General features: G+C 47.0%; 1 protein-coding gene across 1 annotated transcript in view; it reads right to left on the reverse strand.

Moving 5' to 3' along the window:
• The window catches only part of LOC146776455 (uncharacterized), a 228,479-nt gene that overhangs the window by 67,289 nt on the left and 137,949 nt on the right, over positions 1 to 23,241 (reverse strand). The window contains exon 4 of the transcript XR_014971994.1: positions 7,929 to 8,029. The gene's annotated coding sequence lies outside the window, so the exon portion shown is untranslated. The remainder of the gene's footprint in view (positions 1 to 7,928; positions 8,030 to 23,241) is intronic.

Below are 23,241 nucleotides of genomic sequence, written 5' to 3' on the forward strand. Positions count from 1 at the left end.
AATTTATACTATCAAAGAGCATGCCTCTCGAGCAGGGAGTACCGCAAGGCTCCATATTAAGCCCGACCCTCTTCAACCTATATGTAAGTCCGTTTGCCGAACAGGTCGAACAACATAATGTGTCTATCGTCTCATATGCGGACGACACACAACTAATTGTCCTACTGTCTCAAACAGATGAACTAGCAGCCACCCGTTTCTCTAACTGCCTATCAGAGGTTGCGAAATGGATGTCAAACCACTGTCTTAAATTAAATGGGAATAAAACGGAGGTATTGATTGTGGGGAAATCACCTACCATTTGGTCATCTGCCTGGTGGCCAGCCTCCTTAGGCCCACTACCCAACCCTAAAATGGAAGTCAAAAATTTAGGTATCTTTTTTGACGCAGAGTTGAATTTCATCAACCAAATACATAGGGTTGTGGGTAAATGTTATGGAGCGATCAAGGTTCTGAGGAAAATTCTGAACCTCATGCCCTCCAATGCTAGAAAAACCATTGTCCATGCAACAATAACTTCACAGTTGGACTATGGCAATGTTCTCTATCTTGGAACTACCAAGGGAGGACTTGCCAAACTACAGAGGGCACAGAACGCTGCTGCTCGATTGGTACTTGGCTTACCCAGAAGAGCTAACGCAGAGAATGCACTGAAGAAACTCCACTGGTTGCCAGTAGGAAAGAGGGTCATATTCAAGGCGTTATGCTATGGGCACCGCATCCTCATGAAATCCGGCCCTAAGTATCTGCACTCACTCCTTGAGGAATACAAACCTGACAGAACTTTACGATCATCGGACAAGGCATTGGCTAAAATACCCAGGATACACAGAGCCAGGCAGGGAGCACGGTCCTTCAGGTATCTAGCAGCAAAGACCTGGAACACTCTTCCAATAACCTTAAGAACAGAGACGTCTGAAATACGTTTCCGCAAACAACTCAAAACATGGCTCTATGGAAAAAAGAACTATTAGAGTTCTTATTAGCATCTCCTCACTGCTATTTTCTTTCTCCTGTGTCATAGCGCGGGGACACACCGTTTGTGGTGTAACCAGGCGCTCTATAAATGTGTTATAAATAAATAAATAAATATTCCTAAGTCCAGCGCGCCATGTAGCGCAAGTCGTAGAAACAACTTGTGATGTAAAGCCACGTGTGGAAACCTACCACGTGGTATTTGCTCGCAGTGTAATGTCATACATTTATATATATATATATATATATATATATATATATATTCACTTAAAAAACCATAGGTTTCACACATGTTCTAGTTAGCTGGGCATTTCACTCGTGAAAAACCAATGAAATTCCCCCGTTATAGTTAGGTCAGATAACTATAACTCGCGCGACCGCCACTCTATCACAAGGATGATGTCATTGGTGATGTCATGAGTAATGCCACTGACCATGTCATGAGTGATGTAATATGTGACGTTATGAGCACTGGATTGCGGGCGCGCGAGTTATAGTTATCTGACCTAACTATAACGGGGGAATTTCATTGGTTTTTCACGAGTGAAATGCCCAGCTAACTATAACGTGTGAAACCTATGGTTTTTTAAGTGAATTTGCAAGGTTTTTTAAATGCTAATTCCTAACTATAACGTGTGTGAAACCTATGGTTTTTTCAGTGAATTTGTACGTTTTTTTTAAATGCTAATTTATGTATTTATTTATTTATTTAAAGTTTTTTCACCGTGCGCGTACCGTGCGCGCACGGTGCGCTTCGCGCACCATGCGCGCGCTGTGGGCGCACGGTGCGCTTCGCGCACCGCGCGCCCACGTTACGTAGTTCGCAGAATTTTTCCGCTTCTACCGTGCGCGTACGCAACGCGCATTCGGCGATTTTTCGTAAAAAAGTTCAAATAAATTTTTGCCCTTGGGGGTCCTTTTGGGACCCCCTGACCAAGGCTAGGGGGTCAGGAACTGTCCAGCCTGCCCCCTTTTCACGTTATCCACCTTTGTTTTTCACCCCCTCAGACTGCGAGAGACAAAATGGCGGCCGACACTTCCTGGTTTCGACCGATTCGAATGTTTACTAAGATCTAACAACCAATCAGAATCGCGCTCACGCACGGCAGCGTGCGCGTACGGTAAGCTTACGGTACGCGCTCGGAGCGTGCCCATAGATATATATATTGATTTAAATGCTATTTTCTCAGAATATACTGAACAGATTTACACCAGACCTGCAAAAGGCACATCCCTGACCTGAGGACTACCTCTCTGCCAAATTTCAAGTAATTCTGTTCAGCCGTTCGGGCTGCAGCTTGGACTAAAGGTCCTATGGAAAAATGCATGGGGAAAACATGTTTTGGGACCCCCCTTTTACTCTGCCCCCGCTTGACGAATCCCCCCGAGACTTTCAGGGAAGGAGCGGAGGGGAGCGCCCCACCTATTTTGAAAATTTCGCGAGGATTCGTCAATCGGCGCCAAAGTTATTCAAAATAGAATGTTGCGGATTTCCTATGGAAACACGGTCCTAACTATAACTATCTACTGGCGACCGCCAGTAGATAATATATATATATATATATATATATGTATAGACATACATATATATGTATAGACATATATATATAGACACACATATATGTATATATATATTCACTTAAAAAACCATAGGTTTCACACATGTTATAGTTAGCTGTACATTTCACTCGGAAAAAAACAATGAAATTCCACGTTATAGTTAGATCAGGTAACTATAACTTGCGCGCCCACAATAAACTGCTGATGACGTCACATATTACATCACTCATGACATGGTCAGTGACATCACTCTTCACATCAATGATGACATCTGAAATGACACATTGTGGATTGTGGTCGCGCAAGTTATAGTTACCTGATCTAACTATAACGTGGAATTTCATTGGTTTTTTACGAGTGAAATGTACAGCTAACTATAACATGTGTGAAACCTATGGTTTTTTAAGTGAATTTGCAAGGTTTTTTAAATGCTAATTCCTAACTATAACGTGTGTGAAACCTATGGTTTTTTCAGTGAATTTGTACGTTTTTTTAAATGCTAAGTTATTTATTTATTTTTTATTTATTTTTCTGGTTTTTCACCGTGCGCACCCCCTGCGCGCACGGTGCACTTCGCGCACCGTGCGCGCGCTGTGGGCACTCGGTGCGCTTCGCGCACCGAGCGCCCACATTGCGCAGTCCATACCGTGCGCGCCTCGCCTTTTTTTACACAGTAACAATTTTTTGTTCTCCCTTGCGGGTCCTTCAATTTATTTAATAAATGTGATTATTTCTTTTTATTTATTTTTATTGCCGTGCGCGTACGGTAAGCTTACAGTACGCGCACTCGGCGATTTTTTTTAAAAATTAATAAATGTATTTTTCGTACTTTTGTGTCCTTCTTTGACCCCCTTTCAAATGTTATGGGGTCTATAACTCTCTTCCTTGCCCCCTTTTCACGTTATCTCCCTTTTTTTTTCTGTGTGAAACACACAAAATGGCGGCCGACACTTCCTGATTTCGTCCGATTCGAATGTTTACAGTCATGTGACAACCAATCAGATTTGAGCTCGCGCACGGCACCGTACGCGTACGGTAAGCTTACCGTAAGCGCGCGTAGCGCGCTTACAGATATATATATTGATTTAAATGCTATTTTCTCAGGAACTACTGAACAAATTTACACCAAAAGGCACTTCCTTGACCTTATGGCTACCTCTCTGCCAAATTTCAAGTAATTCTGTTCAGCCGTTCGGGCTGTAGCTGTGTCTAAAGGTCCTATGGAAAAATGCATGGGGAAAACACGTTTTGGGACCCCCCTTTTTTCTCATCCCCCGCTTTACGAATCACCCCGAGACTTTCAGGGTAGGAGCTGAACGGAGCGCCCCATTAGTTTTGAAAATTTCGCGAGGATTCGTCAACCGGCGCCAAAGTTATTCAAAATAGAATTTTGAGATTTCCTATGGAAACACGGTCCTAACTATAACTATCTACTGGCGACCGCCAGTAGATAATATAGACATATATATATATATATATATATATATATATATATATAGACACACATATGTGTATATATATATATATATATACACATATACACACACACACACACCACCTCCCCCAGTTGCAGTTGCCACTAGGTTGTTATAGGTAGAACCTAGTTTCCATATTCAACACATTTTTTGTTTTGTGAATAACTTGGGCTCCTTTGGGCAATCTTCACAAAATTGTCAAAACTAGTACGCCAGTCACTTCAGCTGCTGTCTGGAAAGTTTCGGGGTGGCTCGTTAAGCAGGGGCGCAAGAAAAATGCAGGGTCCCAAAATGTGTTTTCCCCATGCAATTTTACATAGTGATTTTAGGCATGAAGCACTGAACGGAATTAAACCAAATTTGGCAGAAAACTAGGTCTTAGTCCAGAAAGATTTCTTTTTGTAATTTGGTGTATGTTTGTTCACTAGTTTTGGAGTTATTAGAAAAAAAATTATATATATCTAGAGACACAGATCCACTGTGGTGGGACTATGGAATCCACATCTGACCACCTATGATTTAGAAGATGCAATTGCCGGTTTTTCTTCATGGATTAGCCTTGGTGTCAGGGCGGTGTCAAAAGCCCCCTCTGCTAGCCGGCCAAGGACAATTCCATCTAAACCATGGTATTCAATTCAATTTCAATTCAAAGTATGCTTTATTCGAATATCATTCATAAAAGCAAGAATACAATAACAATGTCTTACATAATTAAGAATAAGATTAAATTATGATCAGAAGATCAAATACAAAGCATACATGTACAGTTTTTGTCTTATATAAGACCCTATAAAACGTACTATTCTTTTTGGCGGTAAATGATTTGATTTTTAAAAAGCACAAGATAAATAGTTGAATAAAAATACTTTAAAACCATAATAGAAATGCAGAGAAAGTGACATAGAACATGGGAGAGAATAATCAAAAGACTAGCAGTCTCTCCCTAATCATGAGAATAATCAAACGACTAGCAGTCTCTGTCTAATTGACCATTATCCTCGCTTAGAGATCTTAAACTGGCATGCAAGGCATTGGAGCGACACTGGCGTCGGGACTACTGCCCTTTGGCCAAAACCACCCTGCGTAAAGCCCAGAGGAACTATTATGCAGCCATCGGTGCAGCTAAAAGCAGCTTTTATTCTGCGCGAATTGCTAAAGCTGGTAACAATAGCAAAGAGATCTTTTCTATTGTTAGAAGTTTTTTATCTCCCGTCTCTGAACAAACCACTCTCCCAGCCACATCTGAATTGTGTGAGGAACTGTTCTCCTTTTTTATTGAAAAAATTCAGATGATCCAAGATAGTCTTGGACCAGACCCTCCCTCATTGACTGACTCTTCTTACTTGCTACCCTCAGCTCCCATAGCTCCCTCCCTTCTTTTCACTAAGTTCATGCCCGTAGCTGAGTCAGACACCTTGACCATATTAAAATCTCTTAAATCGGGGTCTCCATCCGACCCCGCTCCTGCCAGGGTGTTGGCTGGTGTTGCTGAGGTGGTCTCTCCTGAGGCCAATAGAATTATAAATTTATCTCTCCAGACTGCTGTTGTTCCGAGGAGCTGAAAACCCTCAGTAGACCCGACTAAGCTAGCTAGCTACCGTCCCATTTCTCTTCTCCCAGCTATGGCTAAAGTGTGTGAGAAGGTGGTCTTTCGGCAGTTGGAGGCTTATGTGGAAACAGCTGGCCTTCTCCACCCAGCGCAGTCTGGGTTTAGGGCATCCTACAGCACCGAGAACGCTTTGGTGGAAATGGCCGAAGCAATTCGGGAGTGCCTCGACACGGGCGGCAGAGCAGCCTTGGTTCTACTCGATCTCTCTGCCGCCTTCGATACGGTTCCCCACCAACTGCTTCTTACTCGTCTATCTAATATCGGTATTGTTGGTTCTGCTTGGGATTGGATGAAATCTTTCCTCGACAATCGGTCCCAGCAGGTATGAATGCCTCCTTTCTCCTCCACTGCCAGGAAGATGTCTACTGGTGTTCCGCAGGGCACTACTTTGAGCCCTCTGCTTTTTAATATCTACCTAACCCCCCTAATCTTTCTGGCAGAGGAGCTAGGTGCAAAAATAATTGCATATGCGGATGACACTCAGCTTCTTTTCACTTGGAAGGACTCTGATTTGTCAACTGGGACTGCTCAGAACTGCCTATCTGCGGTCTTTCGGTGGTTGGCTTCCGCCCAATTGAAATGTAACAAGGACAAGTCCGAGGTCCTCTTGTATGGTAAATTTCCATCGACCTTCAGAGAATCTCTGTGGCCTCCTGACTTTCCTCGCCCGAATTCTGAGGGTGTTCCAGCACAAAAGTTGGGGGTTTGGTTTGAAGAGGACTAACGGTTTACCCACCAAATTAAGAAACTGGCTGGAATGTGCTTCGGCATTCTCAAGTCCCTGAGAAGGTTCCTACCGTTGCTGCCACAGTCAGCTAAGGAAACTGTTGTTCGCGCCCTTATCCTTTCCTGTCTCGACTATGCAAATGCTTTGTATGTAGGGATTCCGGGATACTTACTTAATAAATTGCAGACTATACAGAATGCCGCTGCCAGACTCCTGTTTAACATCTCAGGCAGACTAAGCGTAAAAAAATATCTGCATGATCTGCATTGGCTGCCTGTTTCCAAAAGGGTGCAATTTAAAGCTCTTACTCTGGCGCATAGAGCATTGCATGACGCCGGCCCTATGTATATTCGGAAGCGGTTTGCCTTTTATGTCCCGAATAGAGCGTTGCGGTCAGCCTCCCTGCGTCGGTTGTCGATCCCGCACTTTCGTAGGGCTCGGCTAGGAGGCCAGTCTCTATCAGTCAAAACAGCCGTCGCCTGGAACTCTCTGCCGCAGAAGCTACGGAATATCCAAGATCTTAGACTTTTCAAAAAACAATTGAAACTTTTCTATTCTCAGAGTCGTGTTAATGGTCTTTCCACATCGGACTTTCTTTGGCTCTCGCGCCAGGACACTCTCGAGTACCAGCGCGCGGTATAAGTTTATTATAACATAACATAACACACACCCCCAGCAATGCCATGATTGGCTGGCCACAATATGAGAACCCCTCATGAGCAAAAAATTGCCCAAAATGCTTTTTGGGGGGCACATGAGAATCCACGTATCCACTGTAGCACTCTGTGGGGCCTCCATGTGAATCCACAATGTATCGGGATTCAACCCTCAATTAAAAAACAAAATCTACCCCCCACACAACCACTCCAACACCCACTGATAGACCCACAAAATTACTCACACACCCACTTACCGGCCCATTCATCCACTGATGCACTCACTTACAAAGCCACATTGCCACTCAAACATCCAATCACACCCATTCAGCCACTCACAGATCCACATAAACACTCATGCACCCATTCAAACACCCACTCACACACCTATTGACATACTCACACAGCACTTGACCCACTTGCACACCAACTTACACACACCTTCAGTTAGTCATCCACTTATGCACCTACACACTCACACACCCTCTCACAGACCTTCAGAGCCACTCACACATTCATTCATAGACCCACAAAGCTGCTTACACACGCTCACATACCAACACAATCTCACACACCCATTTACATACTTACACAACCATACACACACACATACAGCCACTTACAAACCTACAGAACCACTAACACATTTACTCAGACCCACACAGTTGCTTACACACTCTAAAACACCCACACTATCACTCACTAACACCATAGCTGCCAATGTTTCACATTATGTGTGACAGTTTAATAATTTCAGTGTAATTATGAGTGACATTTCAACAACTATGAGTGACCCTTTCTCTCAACAAAAAAAAAATCAAGCAATGAAGATGAGGGAAACGTATAAATATCAGAAAATACACCCAGTTGAGCAATAATAAACTCCAAGAATAACTGCAAAGCGACAGAAATGGAAGGGTACTAACCTATGGTCTACAGTTACCTCCTGGGTTTAGTGTCCAGCGTGCCATGCCAGGTCAATGTGGTGGTGGGTCAGTTTCTCCTTTATTTGTGCTTGCAATTTCTCCTGTTTAAAAGATTTATATTGGTAGTTTTATATAGCATTAACTTGTCCCAAGAGCATCTGAGTGCTTTACATGAGCACCAGAGTACGTTACACAAGGTCAGATTAAATTTATTGGCACATGGAGATTAAGCGATTTTCCCCAGAATCACAAGTTGCTGTGCTGACGCCAACTCTCAAACTTGGTTCCAAGTTCCAAAGTTGACAGATTTGGCCTTTAGTCCGCATAACAACTGTTGTGCTCCATGCGCTCAGTGCCAACCTAAACATATACCATGTATGAATGTCTGTTTATCACAGACTGACATTTTGTGGAATAATTGTCCTTAAAAGCTGAACAGTTCATTCCAGGCATCCGCGTATTCCTGTGCTTTCTTGTCCAACTCAACAAACAATGGTGCTCACTTTATTAACCTCAAAAAGGTGAAAGGGACAGCCAGCCCTGCTGGGACCCAAAACCTGATAATCTGCAGAAGTATTTATGTGAAATTTGTAGTGCTCAGCAGTGATCCCCCCCACCCACGACTCACTTCCTGTGTCGCCCACCATCTCATGTTCTAGTCTGCAACAGCGATAGCATGCCAGGTATACGGTAACCTTCATGGGTCTGTGGTATGGCTGGTGGCTTAAGTTCCCCAATAGGCGGCTCCCAAACTTCCATAGAATATACTTTCAGATTGCACGTTCTCCTAAAATTAAATGAAGTGGATTGTGTTGGTCACACTGTGACTGACAGGTAGTGGCTGGTGGTTATTCTCCTAATTACTGTTTTGTGTTAGTGACTCCACCGGTGATGACCGGCCTATTGCTCTCATGCGGTGTGCTGACTGCATAATGCAGCCAGAGTCCCTGGCCTCGAGTCGGCAGGCCCCTACTGCTCGGAAATAATTTGCCATCGGGTGGCACAGCGGCCAATAATTTAACCTCTGTGTCCCCACAACACCACTGGCCTGGCTGGGCAGGTGTGAGCAGCAGTGTGCTGCGAGCCAGCAGCCGAGCACTATGATTTCTGAAACCTGTTGGCACCGCCCACGAGCCCAGACCTGGGACCCAGGCTCACTGTGCCACTAGATTCAAGCTATCTTGGCTGATGAGGGGTGAAACCCTGAAACCAGTCCTAGGATGCTTGTTTCCGGTCCAGGGAGGACCTGGCTAGGCATTTCAGGCTGGACTGTTGCCATGAGGCACAGGGTCAAGACTGATTTACATATGGCCAGGTCTAAACTGGGGTGGCATGGTGACCAAACGAATGATGTATTTAACCCAGATCTCTTGACTGGGGGTGAATGTTTTGATTTGTTCTGAATTTAGTTCATCAATTGTGTTTCTTTTGCAACCAGTGTGAGTGAGACTGAGAAGACTGGTTAGTCTGCAGTCCTTCCTCACAAAGTCTGAGTCTGATCAGGACATGACATCTCATTCCCCCATGGCGCTATGGCCAGAAAGACTCCTTAGTCACTGAACCTGACTGGGGAAGGCCCCGGCTGTAGGTATTGGGCGCTACCTGGCTGGGCTATGATGTCAGGCTGTCTACTGGCTCAGTACCCCAGGCTGCGGCGCTGCAGGAATCAAAACATACATTGTAGCAGTACTGCCTCTGTGAGCCTTGAGCTGTTGGGGGCACCCCAAGCTTACGGGAGCAGCCCATGCAGGCCACTGGCACTTGCTGCCACACACACTGTTTGCAGCATGCTTTCTGTGACAGCTTGACTATGCAGTATGAGTGATCATGCATTTCAGTGCGGTGATGCGGAGCACCACACTGAAATGCATTAGTCTAACAATGATGGGTGGTACTTTGCAGGACTGTGACACACCCATTCAAACACTTACACATCCACTTATATACCCACACAACCACTCACACACCCATACAGCCACTCTCACACCTACTCTATTAGGTGTGTTGTTGTTTTATATTAAATGTGTGCTTTTGGTTGGGAGCATATCCGTCACAGATCTACCTGCAACATAGCCAGCAGACCCCTTATTTAGCCGAGTATCCACGGAGAATCCCGGATCTGAGTGAGAAATTTGAAAAAAGGATTTGAAGAAAAAAAAGAACCAGAATGTGGGAAAAGGGTTGGCTCTGAAAAGAGCCTCTGTGTTTGACGTGTATATGATAATTACACATAGAACAGGATGCAGGCTTTCAAGATATTGATGAACATCTTGTTGCCTCCGTCTGTGAAATGGACTCTGTCTTTTCGATATATTCCGTACATATCTAAGCGTAAGTTGTTATGGTATATAGAGCCCATGTTATGGTCTCCGAAGAATGCAGAAACAGTTTTATTGACATGTTTCCTGGACTTCTCTATCTGTAGACATAATTTGGTTGACCACTACCACTTCTGTCTTAACCAGATGTTTGAAAATACCAAGGCAGTATGTGGGAACAGTGTCATTAATTTACCAAAGGTATCCTTCATTAGGATTTGCAGTCCTACCCTAGTAATCGTGCCTTGGTCATTGCCACCGTTGTGCACAATCCTGAGTTCTGGATGTTGGCCATCTGCTATAATTTCATCCCAAGGCAGCCACTGATGTATGTATTCAAGTTGATGCTGGGTACACCTCCCTTTTATTTCTCCTAGACTTAACTGCGGCTTTTAATACCATCTCGCCTACGAGGCTAGTTGGCCATCTCAAACATATTGAGGACACAGGCTCCGTTCTGATACTTCTCTCCTCATATCTTACGGATCGGGACCAAATGTTTAAGCTGGATCACTTCTACTTTGACGCCACTCATACCTTTTGCGGAGTTCCACAGGGTTTATCAAGAAGCCCAAACTTGTTTAACATCTATGTCGCTCCTTTGGCCAAGGTTATCAGATCTTTTGGGCTGGAGGCATTGTCCTATGTGGATGACACACAAATTATTGTGTCAATCACCAACAGCATTGAGGCGTCTGCTGCAGATTTCGAGAGCTGAATGCAGGCTGTGGCCTCCTGGATGGTATACAGCTACCTGCAACTCAATGGGGACAAGACAGAAGTTTTGATGTTTAGCAGCCAACAAACTATATGGTCCTACTCCTGGTGGCCGGAAATGCTCGGCTCATGCCCCCTTCCAGCCTCAGCAGCAAAGTATCTTGGTGTCATTGTTGACAGCTCTTTCTTTTAACCCCCAGATGAACAGAACGGTTTCTACCTGTTTTGGTGTCATTAGGATTCTGAGGAAGGTCTTGCCTTGTCTCTCCTTTTCCTCATGGTAGCAGGCAGCGGTGGTCCTGGTTCTGTCCATTTTGGATGATTGTAGTGCATCAATAAGAGTTCCATCCACAAACTGCAGCTTGTACAGAATGCAGCAGCCAGACTTGTAATGGATCTTCCCAAATTTCATCCTGTTTCGGCATCCATTTGTAAGCTGAACTGACTTCCCATAGAAAAAAGAATTCAGTTCAAGGCCCACTGCCTTGTTCATAAGGCCCTTTACAATACGGGCCCCAAAGGCAATAAACAGCTCTTCCTATGGTATGTCCCTACCAAACAACTGCGGTCTGCCAACAAAAACTGGTTGGTAGTTCCAAGGTTCAGGAGAGCCAGGTGTCGGGAGGGAGGGGGGGGGGTGGGGTGGTGGTTGCCTTTAAGCTCTGGAATTCTCTCCCCCTATCGATCTCTGGGCAAGACTCACCTTTCGTTCCGCAAGGTATCAAAAACATGGCTCTTCACTCTCAATTGCTAGGCCTTTTCTGTGCTACTTCCGACCTCCCGCTCTATCCATAGCGCCTTGATGCCTTTGGGCAAAGTTTGCGCTCTATAAGACTAATATTCATTCATGCCACTTTAAACCATCTCTGGCCAACCCAAGTAATGTCTACATTAGGTAAGCCTAGATCCCTGTCAATTCCACTCTTTCTAGCACTCTGTCTCTTGCTGACTGAAGGGCTTTGCCCTTCACTCAGCCATCAAGTCTTTCAGAAAAATTAACTCTAATTCCTCCCAGCCACACCTCCTGACAGGGAGTCAAAACGTGCGGATACCTTTGGAAAGTTAATGTTCTCCTCGGCCAGCCTTGCCTTGCGATCTGTCAGTACGAACTGTGTTCTTGGATGCTACATCGAAGCCCTTTAGGACATGACTGGTGAGATCCTACCCACTGTCCTCGACAACTTATGTGCTTTTTAGCTCTAACCATTCAAGAAACCGCAGATTGTCTGGATAGGGCTGCAGGAAGTAGCATGTTGCTCAGATGTCATGCATGGATGAGGTGCACAGGCTTCTGTGGAACTGTCCAGGTGTCCTTAATGGAGATGCCATTTAGCAGCCAGCCTTTGGTTCCACCGCCAGCACAACAGACCTCCCAGCCTTTCCAGGTCAGGGCTGTGGCCCCAACAGACAGTGTGGGGCAGTGCTCTTCCCAGTCCTCTGATACTCCGGCAACAACCTCTAAACCCCTGTAGTGCAACTTTAACAGTGCACAGCCATCCAGTAGGAGGCAGGATTAGCCACTTCCAGTAGGGATATTAACACATTACATCATACCCATAGATACTGCAGAGAGCCTACCGGGGCTATGTCCTGCCATTCTTTTCGACGCACCACACCTGCCACTTACTCTGTTCCGCCATCTGGAAGAAGTGGTGATCAGAGGACTCTGGTCTCAGATGGAGACTCACCTCCACATCAGCTTGCTCGAGTTCTGGGTGATTTGCTTGGCTTGAAAGGCCTTCCTACCAGCCATCAAAGGGTAGACAGTGCAGGTTCTCATGGACAACACCACTGCCATGTGGTTCTGCAACAAGCAGGGCGTGCTGGGATCATAAATCCCAAACCAGAAGGCTGTACTTCTTTGTAATTGGCTGAATCATCAGGGCATTTCCACGGTGGTACATTACCCGGTGGGATCTTTAAACGCCAGAGCGGACAAACTCAGCCCATGATGCCTGATGAATTACAGAAGGCAGTTACACCCAGCAGCAGCACAGAGCATCTTCCAACAATGGGGAGGATCCTGGCCTGATCCTTTGCGGCTGCAGAGAACACGCTAAGAAGGCTCTCCCTCAAATACTCCTTCCACATGCAGCGGGACACGGGACACCTGAATGTGTTCCCAGGCACTAACTCTTGTGGCCTGAGTTCTGAAGATCAGAGTCAACTGAACCCAAGTCATCCTAATGGCTCTGGATTGGGGCACACGAGTGTGGTACCCAGAACCTTTGGCCCAGAGCATCTGTCCTTTGATTAGATTGCCACTTTGGGTGGATATTCTTTTGAAGCAGTAGGGCAGGCTATTGCACCCAGACCTGCACAACCTTCACCTCCATTCATGGAGATTGAGCAGCGACAGTTAATCTTCTTTGACCTCCCTCCCGTATCTTTGTGTCATACTGGTAGCCCGGAGCCCTACCACAAAATCTGTGTATGCCAGGCAGTGCGATACATTTGTGGTGTAGTGTAGTACTCGTCAGACATACCCGCTGCAGGCCAGACTGCTGGATGTATTGTTGTTAGTTTTGTCTTTGGCCCAGTAAGTGATTGTTGCTGGCATTGTTAAAGGTTATTTGTGGGCCCGGTCAGCCTTTTTACGTTTGCCTGGCCAAACACCCTTGTTAAAATTACTGGTTGTGATACATTTAGTTAAAATCAATTTAGTAGGTTGTGATGACATCTGCACGCCTGCTGAGTGAGTTTCAGTCCCTTTCAGTTAAGCATCCTTATTTCTTCTTTTTTTCCGACAAACTGGTGTTAACAACTCTAGCAGTGTTCCTGACACCATTCTTCCGACCTTCTTTGCTCTTCCTCATCCCTCAAAAGAAGAAGAAAGACTTCATGTCATGGACCCCAAAAAGAGCACTTAGCTTTTACATTGGTTGTGGCAAGAAACATTAGGTAGATGATAAATTACTTGTGGGGTTCTCTGGTGCAAACAAAGGCAAGTCTCTGCAGAAATGGACATTCTCAGAAAGGAATGTCTTCTGCATTAAGATCTGCTATGCATTGGCTAAGTAGGAAGAAGCTTCTAGAAGGTCTAAGGGCTCTTTCCACCAGGGCTAAGACTGCTACCTTGGCACACAGTATGCCTGTCCTGGATATCTCTCAGGCTGCTATGTAGACATCAGTGCACATGTTTATGAAGCACTACTGACTTGACAGTCAGGTTCAACGGGATGGGCATTTTGCCTATTCAGTCATGCAGGACTTTTTAGTCTAAGCCATTGTGAGACCCACTACCTTGGTAGGTACTGCTTTAATATCTATTCACAAGGTAAGGAATCTGGGGTTAGAAGTATCCATCAGAGCAAGTTTCTTGCTTTCAGTAGTGCTCTTTCTGATGGATACACTATCTAACTTCAGATTCCTCACCGTCCTTCCACCTCCCCAGTCTGTGAATGGTTTCCTTCCTCTTTAAAAAGTCCTACTTATACGAGTCTGCGCACTGGTTGTTCCAATGGGCTGATTGGCCCCATTTCTGAGAGTGCAGACAGTCTTATGAAAAAACGGATGTCAGTAAGCATGTGTGGCGCTTATCAGTGGCTCAGTTGGTCACTTCTGGGGCATAATGGATTTGCGTGATGCCACATACCAGCACACAGTAGCACTGCTGTTTGAGTTTTTGGATCCATTCTGCCATCTGGGGATATTTTAGTCACAAGGTGAGGAATCTCAGTTTAGACAAAGTAACCACCAGAAAGAGCAATACTGAAGGTAAGTGTGTTTTTCTTCTTCGCTAAGTTTACCCACCACAGGGTGTACAGGTAGGGATGCTAATATTTATTTGTCCTGTCCACTGAGCTGTGTGCTTGTAGCATACACAACTCCCCATCAATTAAGGGGATTTCGTATAGCAGTACTGACTATATGAACTCCCTATTTGCAGAAAAAGTCAATTCACACTCATTTTTAGTGGCTTCAGCCCCACCTTTGCTTGACATCATGACTGGCTTGGAGGAAGAGTTGGGCTATAAAAAAAACATGGAAAATAGATACTGATGCCTCTGAACTTTGGAGACCTTCAGATGTAGCATTTGAAAAAATAAATGCAGTGCCCTGCTAAGAAGACAATCGATTTAGCAACATACTTTGTAAATTGTACGTGGCTGACTTACCTGTTTTTATATGAAAAAATAAAAAAGAACTACACTGATGAGACAATGATTAAAATGAATATGTTTTAGTGGTTAATGTATGCTTTTCAAGCCGCCCTGGTCCTTGTAGGAAAAGCCTTTACTGACCTTCAGAGAGATCTCTTTGACTTCGCACTGCGGCTTTTGAGTCACCTTATTGGGTTTGAGGTCCTTACCCCAGGTTCCATTATGTTCATGCCCACCTTCTTGGAGTACTGCACCATTTTGCCCACACATGAATCATGGCACAACTATTTGGGGATTTCTTTGAGGTGCTGCTTAAGTTCTTTGGGTTTTGACCATTATAATCTTATGGGGCTTTACCTTGCAAAGCTTTGCCCTCAACCTTTTGTGTAAGGGCTTTATTTGTGGGGGTTTTTGGCTCACAAGTTTACCACCCCTCCCCCTTTCCAGGACTCATGATTCTTTAAACCACATGTGTCCAGACCAATTCCACTTATTCCTCCATTACATTTATATCTCACCATCTTCTCCACAGGAATAGGAATTAGTTTCACTGTGCCAGCTATCCAGTCAATCTCCCATGGGGTTTTATCCAATATGTCCATGGTGCTGCCCTACTCCAATGATACTATCAGCTTCATTTCCCCTATCTCGCCAAATCATTTCACTAGGACTCTTGTTCAAGCTTGGGCTGATATTCTGTTTACATCTGACATTTGTAGGATGAACTTTGACTGAGAAAACCTGTGTGCTTACTTATTACTGGAGCTCTCTCAATGGTATGTTGCACTTTTTTGGCTCGTCCCAGTATTGAAGACTCCATCTACCTTAAAGTTATAGCCTCTGCATTGGAGGTTTATCCGGTGTAGTGTATTCAATCATCATTGCAGGTCTATCATAATTGGGCTGTGTACATGACCCTTTTATAGCCCACTCCAACTGGTCATTTCCTTGTGTCTCCTAGACCTTATGTGACCTTAGTCTATGGCTATGTGGTACCTTTCAAAGCAAGTATGACCATTGCAGTGACCCTGCTTGATGTGTGATCTCTTCTTGGACATCCACCTTCCTGCTGTAGGACTAAGGTTTTGCCCATCTTTGGTGGAGACCACAAACATATTTCTTTTTTTACAGAGCACATTTTATTGGTTTTTGAAATAAGTATGGCGAAACATACCATAGCAACAATACAACAAAAGCGCTGTATTACTGGAGCCCTGATTCCCTCTCCCGCTCATCCCCAGACAATACATCTAAATCTGTGTGACAGTTGCCAAATGTAGCCCTGGACACATAAATGTTCGGATTTCACTGTCCATAGTCTTTGTGCAGGGATTGATCCTTGTAGTAGTAATACCCATGAACTCTGTCCACATCCCCAAAACCTTCTCATGCTTTTGGGGGCTCCCTCTGGCCTCGTATAGTGCTGTTTTCTTGTCATTCATCAGTCCAGTTTCTTTTTCCATTCTGCGATGGGCAGTGTGGACTCTTCTTTCCATTGCCTTGCTATATCCACATTTTGCCACTGATAACCCCAGCCAAAGGAATGCCAGCCTGTGGCGACCTAAAGCTAGATTACTGGTGATATGGAGAAGGGTCAACTTGGGCTCTTACGGGATGGGGTGGCTTAACACATATTCTAGGCAGGAGAGTACCCGTTCCCAGTACAGGCGCAGTTTTGTACATCCCCATGTAGTATTCAGAAAGTTACCTTCTTGTGTGTTTGTACAGTATGGAAAGGGAACAGTGTTTGTACAGTATGGAAAGAGAACAGGTAATCAACCACATCCGTTTTAATTGGTGTCTCATTAGATATGTTCTGTGAAGATAGTTTTACTCTATGAGGCAAAGCCGGGTGGCGATCACTGCCTGTCTCTGAGATGCCCTAGCCTCCACCCAGTCCTTGCATTGGAGGGTTTCTGCATCGTACTTCCAGGCCATTCTTCGTGCTGCAAACATATCAAGTGTGCGATGAACAAGGTTGCGATAAACCTGTGCGATTTTATGGTCTTATACTTCCCCCATGGGTAGTTCAGGCTCTAAGGGGTCGCATTCCCGAAGGTCATCTAGCCCTGTGATGTATGGTGTGAGGGTATGCCTTAATTGTAAATACCAAGAGAACTGATTGTGATGAAGGGCTATTCGGATTGTAACATCCGATAGGTTTTAAGTGTAGTGCCCTTTCTTCAGATCCCCATTTGCGACTGGGCTACGACCTACTTGAAGTAGGTGGTAAAATGCGAAAGTTTTGTGACCGCATTCCTATCGCAAAACATTCACACATCACATACCACTGCGAGTTGCAATTAGGAAGGGATGCCCTTAACACACCCCTTCCTAATACCGGATTGCAAACCCATTTTGCAGTTCGGTAATAGGTTACCGAATTGCAAAATAGGACTTTGTACATTCAAAAAGGCTTTTTGCGGTCGCAAATGCCTCAATTCTGCGAGACGGGCCGTTTAAGACCTAAAAAAAAGCTACGTACATCTGGCCTTCGTTCTGTTGTCACTCCATTCCAGAACTGCAGCAAAGATTTATGGAACCCTTGTAAGCAAATTATCTCGGAAAGAGTCCAAGGATCAAGGTGGATTGGATTCTCCTAACATTGTTACGTTATATTAATAGATTTTATAGAGCGCACAAATACCAAGAAGACTTCCTGGTGCTAAGACTGAGATAGTACTAGGATTTATACAGTAAAGTGGTGCATCTTGAGCAGCTTTCTGAATGCCAAATGATCTCTGTCAAATGATCATTGTCAACGCATTACTATCTATCTAAGCACAACAATGCTGATCTTGTATCATCTGTGCCCGTCAGTACATTAATAACTCCGATCCTTCTGTAAATAATTGGAAAAATAGAAAAGAGTGGTAAGATTAAAAACATAATAACCAGGAGTAAGGACCATCTTTGTCTTGTTATTTTGAACTTTCGGCATGCCAAGGTCCTCTGCCCAGGCCTTCTCCACTATTTATCCCCGCCTCTGAATTCTGTGTCCACTGGCATCGGGTTATGACCTGATTCTCCGTTTTCAATTTTCTCTTTTTTGACTCAAGCCTTCCCTGCCATCTCCTCAGTATTGTAAATCTCTTGTAGCAATATGCAGCAAAGATCAGTGGAAGCCTGGCACTCACCGTGTCTGTAGTTCTTCCTACGTCTTCATAACCAAGGGGACTTCAAGAGCCCCATCGCCCCACCATAGCTATCTCCAGGTCTCTAGTGTCCTATAAGGTTCCAGTTTTTACTCTTATTCTTTCTACTCTACAAAGGCCAGGTGCCCTAAGACTACAGTGTTACCTGAGGAGTCCCAGGATTAGGTCCTCGTCTGTGCTCTACCTCTAGGCCTCCCATTCCTGGCCTGGTTTTCTGTGTGGGCCCCAACATTAGAGTTTTATGTCCCTGTGCTTGACTATAGAAACCCTCAAAGGCTTTTTACTTAAAAAAGAAAGGCCTTTCCGGTCTTATTAAAGGCAACTGGTTGCTGAATGATCTTAATCGCCTACCTTAGTTAGCAGGTTCCATTGCATGGTCTATACACTTGTGGCTAAGAGATCTTCCAACTCTAGTTTTGCTACTGGAACTTGTAAGGAGTCTTTTGTTTAAAGTGAGCAGCTCTGGCTGTGTATCTTCACTCTTCTGTAAGTACTTTTGGCAAGAGTTTTGAGGAACATGGAGTCAATCAGAGCAATTTGAAAATAAATCTGAAAGAGACTGAAGGTGTGTATAATTCCTGAGGTGGTACTACATAGGGACTCTTACCTTGTTTCATAGCAAATAGTAAAAGCTCTCTGCGCCTTGATTCAAATTTGTCACTTTATCCTGCTTGTTCTTTCTCCTCCCTGCTTACCCTCATTTTTTATGTTCTACTGCACCTCCACAATAGTGACCTTTTATACTGTCCTCAATGTATGTTACGTCTTAAGTATTACATTGTCATTTCACGTAAATAAAACCTGAAAACAGCACAAGAGTAGATAATCCATCTCTGGAGGCGAGGTATCCACTCAAGTACATTTTCCTTTCAAGTGCACTGTTCAAAGTTCCTCCACTGCTCTTCTGTGCCCACTTTCCCCTTCCCCTTAGCCATAGGTGGGAAAGACCTTTCCATTGACAAGTATGCTACCACAGAACATTTTGTAGCTCCTCTGATCTGGCATAATCCTCTACCAAAGAACATGTTTGGGGTCCCATAAAAGTTTTCTTCTATGTCTCTCTGTGCTCTGTCATCTGTAGAACTACACTTGAAGCCCCCAAAACTGAAATTTCTTGTTATGGCATGTTGTCGTCATCATCTTACGATTCTCTGCGTCTTGGCCCCGATCCAGCAATAGGACTATCCTATTGTCTTTGTATGTAAGAGCGTCATCTTTCTTGTTGGCCTTTCACATGATCTTTTTCTTCCATTACAAATAACATTGCCTACACAAGAAGGAAGTTCTCACTCAGACACCAACTTTTGATTGACACCCAAGAGCTTGAGAACATAGCATGTGTGCAGCAAGACCCTTAACTCGCATTCAGAGTCTAACCGGTGAGTAGTCGTGCTTTACAAGAAACTTGATTGATTGAAGATTAACATATTTCGGGAGGCTAAAATATAGCAAGGTATCTGCTCGGTCCTGTAGAGAGCCACTCGGGCTCTCCACTACAATGTATCCATATCGCACACGCATCCACACACCCCTGGGGCGGGCTCGCCCGAGGGGATAAATAAAGGTGGGCGAGACCGCACGTGGTCTCTATGGTGTAGCCCAGCAACGTATTAACTGTGTGGTGTCCTTTACTCATGCTGAGGTAACTGCGACCCTGGGCCTGCACCTCTACACTGGCGACGAGGCCGGTCGTACCTGTGCGTGCGACGCTACTGCTGGTGCTCCCTCCTCTTCTCTCTCGCTACCTCCGGTGCCCGCCCGCGTGGTGGATGCAGTGGCCAGCGTCCGGCTGAAGCCTGCTGTCGGCGGAGCCCACCCGCTTGCTGGACCTGGAGCCGCTGGTGTCATCGTCTTTGAGGCCGGGTGAGTGGCAGGCATCGCGCGCTTCCCGGAGCTTCCCGGCGGACTGCCTTCGGTGAGGGGGCCTTGGCAGGCTGCCCTTCGTGCTGCCTGCCTGAAATTTGCTCGTCTTGCTGCTCGCTGCAGAGTGGAGTCTCCCGGGGGGAGGAAGACGATCGTGAGCACGAGCGGAAGACGCCCAGGCCCCAGTAAACAACCATTGGCTGCTGCATTTCCAGGACTTGGAGGACAGCCATCCAACAAGCATTGGCAGTTGCAAATCCAGGCCTGGGAAGACCTCACTGTGTTTCACCGCTCCTGAGGGCCAAGAAAGAGGAATACTCACACCCCATCAGGACTTGCGCTTCAGCACAAGCGTTCCTCAGGCTGCCCCACGCCCCACCATGTCCACACCGCCGGTTACCGGCGCTGGCACATCGCAGAGGAGCGGACCCGCCGCGGTGGCGGTCAACAATCCGCCGCCGCCTTCGGTGGTCACCCACACGGCTGTAGCGCCGTTACCCCCTTCAGCGAATCATCTGACCCAGCCACCGCCGCCCCGTGCTGGAAAGCATGGGTGGGTCGTTTGAATCACTACTTCCGAGGGACCCGAGAGACGGACGGAGCAGTGAAGAGATCGTTACTCATCTACTACGGAGGGGCGGAAATCTACGAGCTCTTTGACACGCTTCCGAACACCGGTGAGGATGACGACTACGACGCCGCAGTTGCGGCGCTGAACAAGCACTTCGATCCCCAACTGAACCCGGACTTCAAAAAATTCAAGTTCAGGAGGGCGTGTCAAACGGACGCAGAGTCGGTGGACATGTTCTACGCGCGGCTGCGCCGGCTGGCCAGCACGTGCCCGTTCGCCGATCAGAGGGCTGAGATAAGGGATCAAATCATTCTAGGGTGTCGCTCCAAGCTCCTCCGGAAGCTGATCCTCCGGCAACCGGGTATGTCGCTGGATGACATCCTCATTCTGGCCCGGTCTCACGAACTCTCCGATGCCCGGGCGGAAGAAATGGAAGCCGCCCTCCACACTCCCGTGGCAGCGGGACCAGGGCTCAAGAGCGTGCCCATCAAGGAGGAGAGGGTTGAAGCGATACAACGGCGGCCTCCCGCGCCTCGCTCGACGCCCAAACCCGCAACGTCGGGCCTGTGTGGAGACTGTGGGGAGGACCACCCGGCGACGGCGATCTGCGGAGCAAAAGGCAAGACGTGCTCCCGCTGTGGGAGGATGAACCACTACGCCCGGGTGTGCCGAGGCGGACGCTTCCGGCAGCAGTCCGCGAGGCCGAAGTCTGGACAACAACAGGTGCGCCAGATCGAACACGAGGATCCTCCGCCCACCGACCGATCCTACCGCCAGGCGCACGACCCGGTGTATGAGGACGAAGACGACGAGGTATTCGTGGTGTCGTTCGTCGGCAGGATAAGCTCCCGGAGGCGGCCGCCGCCCATGTGCTCAGTCTCCGTGGGCCGTGCAGAGATCCAGGCCATCATCGACACCGGTGCGTCCGTGAACTTCATGGACTCGGACCAGTATGACCGACTATCTCCAAGGCCCCCGCTGGCGTCGTCGAAAGCACGAATATACACATACGGTGGGATGGATCCCCTTCCGCTCCGTGGCGTCATTACCACCACTGTCGCCAGCGGAGGATACTCCACGCAGACGCAATTCTATGTCACGGAGGGCAAGAAGGGGACGCTGCTCAGCTGCCACACTGCCGAGGACCTGGGCCTGGTCTTCTTTGCAAATCAGGTTCATGACTCCCACGCAGAGGACATACTTCAAGAGTTCCCGGCTCTCTTCACCGGCCTGGGCAAACTGAAGGGCAAAAGGTTCAAACTGCACATAGACTCCAACGTGAGGCCAGTAGCCTTGAGACACCGGAGGGTACCGTTCAACCTGTGCCCGCAGGTGGAAGAGGAGCTGAGGAAACTCGAGGAACTGGATGTAATCGAGAAGGTGTCTGGCCCCACGCCCTGGGTGTCCCCGCTGGTTGTGGCGCCCAAGCCCAAACAGCCCGGAGCCATTCGGCTGTGTGTCGACATGCGGTTGCCCAACACCGCGGTGAAGAGGGAAAGGCACATCACCCCCACGATGGACGATATAGTGGCTGATCTCAACGGGGCCAAGTGGTTCTCGAAGCTGGATCTCAATGCAGGATACCACCAGCTGGAACTGGACCCTAGCAGCCGTTACATAACGGCCTTTTCAACCCACGTTGGTCTCCGCAGATACAAGAGGCTAAGTTTTGGCGTCTCCTCTGCGGCAGAAGTGTTCCAGAACGCCATTCGAGAGTCATTGTCTGGACTGCAAGGGGTGATCAACCTCAGTGACGACATCCTGGTCTACTCCACCACCCTGGAGGAGCACCACGCTCACCTGAGGGCCACGCTTCGACGGCTGGAGGAGTGCGGGTTGACCCTGCACAGAGCAAAATGCTCGTTCTACCAAGACCGGATGGACTTCTTCGGGTACACCTTCACGCGTGATGGACTGCTGGTAGATCCGAAGAAAGCGGAAGCCATCCGAGCGGCACCCACACCGCGGAGCCCGACAGAGGTTTGAAGCTTCCTTGGAATGGCGACGTACTGCGGGCGGTTCATTCCCCGACTGGCCGCTCTGTCAGAACCGCTGCGCGCCCTCACGCGCCAAGATCGCCCGTGGGAGTGGACCCCGGAAGCTCACAAAGCGTTCCAAGAAATCAAGGAAGGGCTCCTCGATAAGACCATCATGGAAAACGGAACTGGTGGTGGACGCCAGCCCGGTGGGCCTGGGGGCCGTCCTCCTGCAGGAGCACAGCTCAGAAGTATGGAAGCCAGTGGCATATGCCAGCAAGGCGCTGACCGACACGGAGATGAGGTACGCCCAGATCGAGCGAGAGGCACTGGCAATCAAATGGGCGTGCCAGCACTTCCATCTGTATCTCTGCGGACAGGACTTCACCGTGGTCACCGATCACAAGCCTCTACTCTCCCTGTTCACGGGATCGACGAGGCTCGCCCCGCCCCAAATCGAAAGGTGGGCCGTCCAGCTGCAAGGGTACCAGTTCAAGGTGGTGTACCGGCCAGGGGCCCACAACCCCGCGGACTACCTGTCCAGACATCCGAAGCCAAGTCTCGAGGCTGGAGTGCAGGAGGACACAGGCAACACGGAGGCGTTCGTGAG

Source organism: Triturus cristatus, chromosome 12 (assembly GCF_964204655.1).
Source record: "Triturus cristatus chromosome 12, aTriCri1.1, whole genome shotgun sequence".
Classification (NCBI taxonomy): domain Eukaryota; kingdom Metazoa; phylum Chordata; class Amphibia; order Caudata; family Salamandridae; genus Triturus; species Triturus cristatus.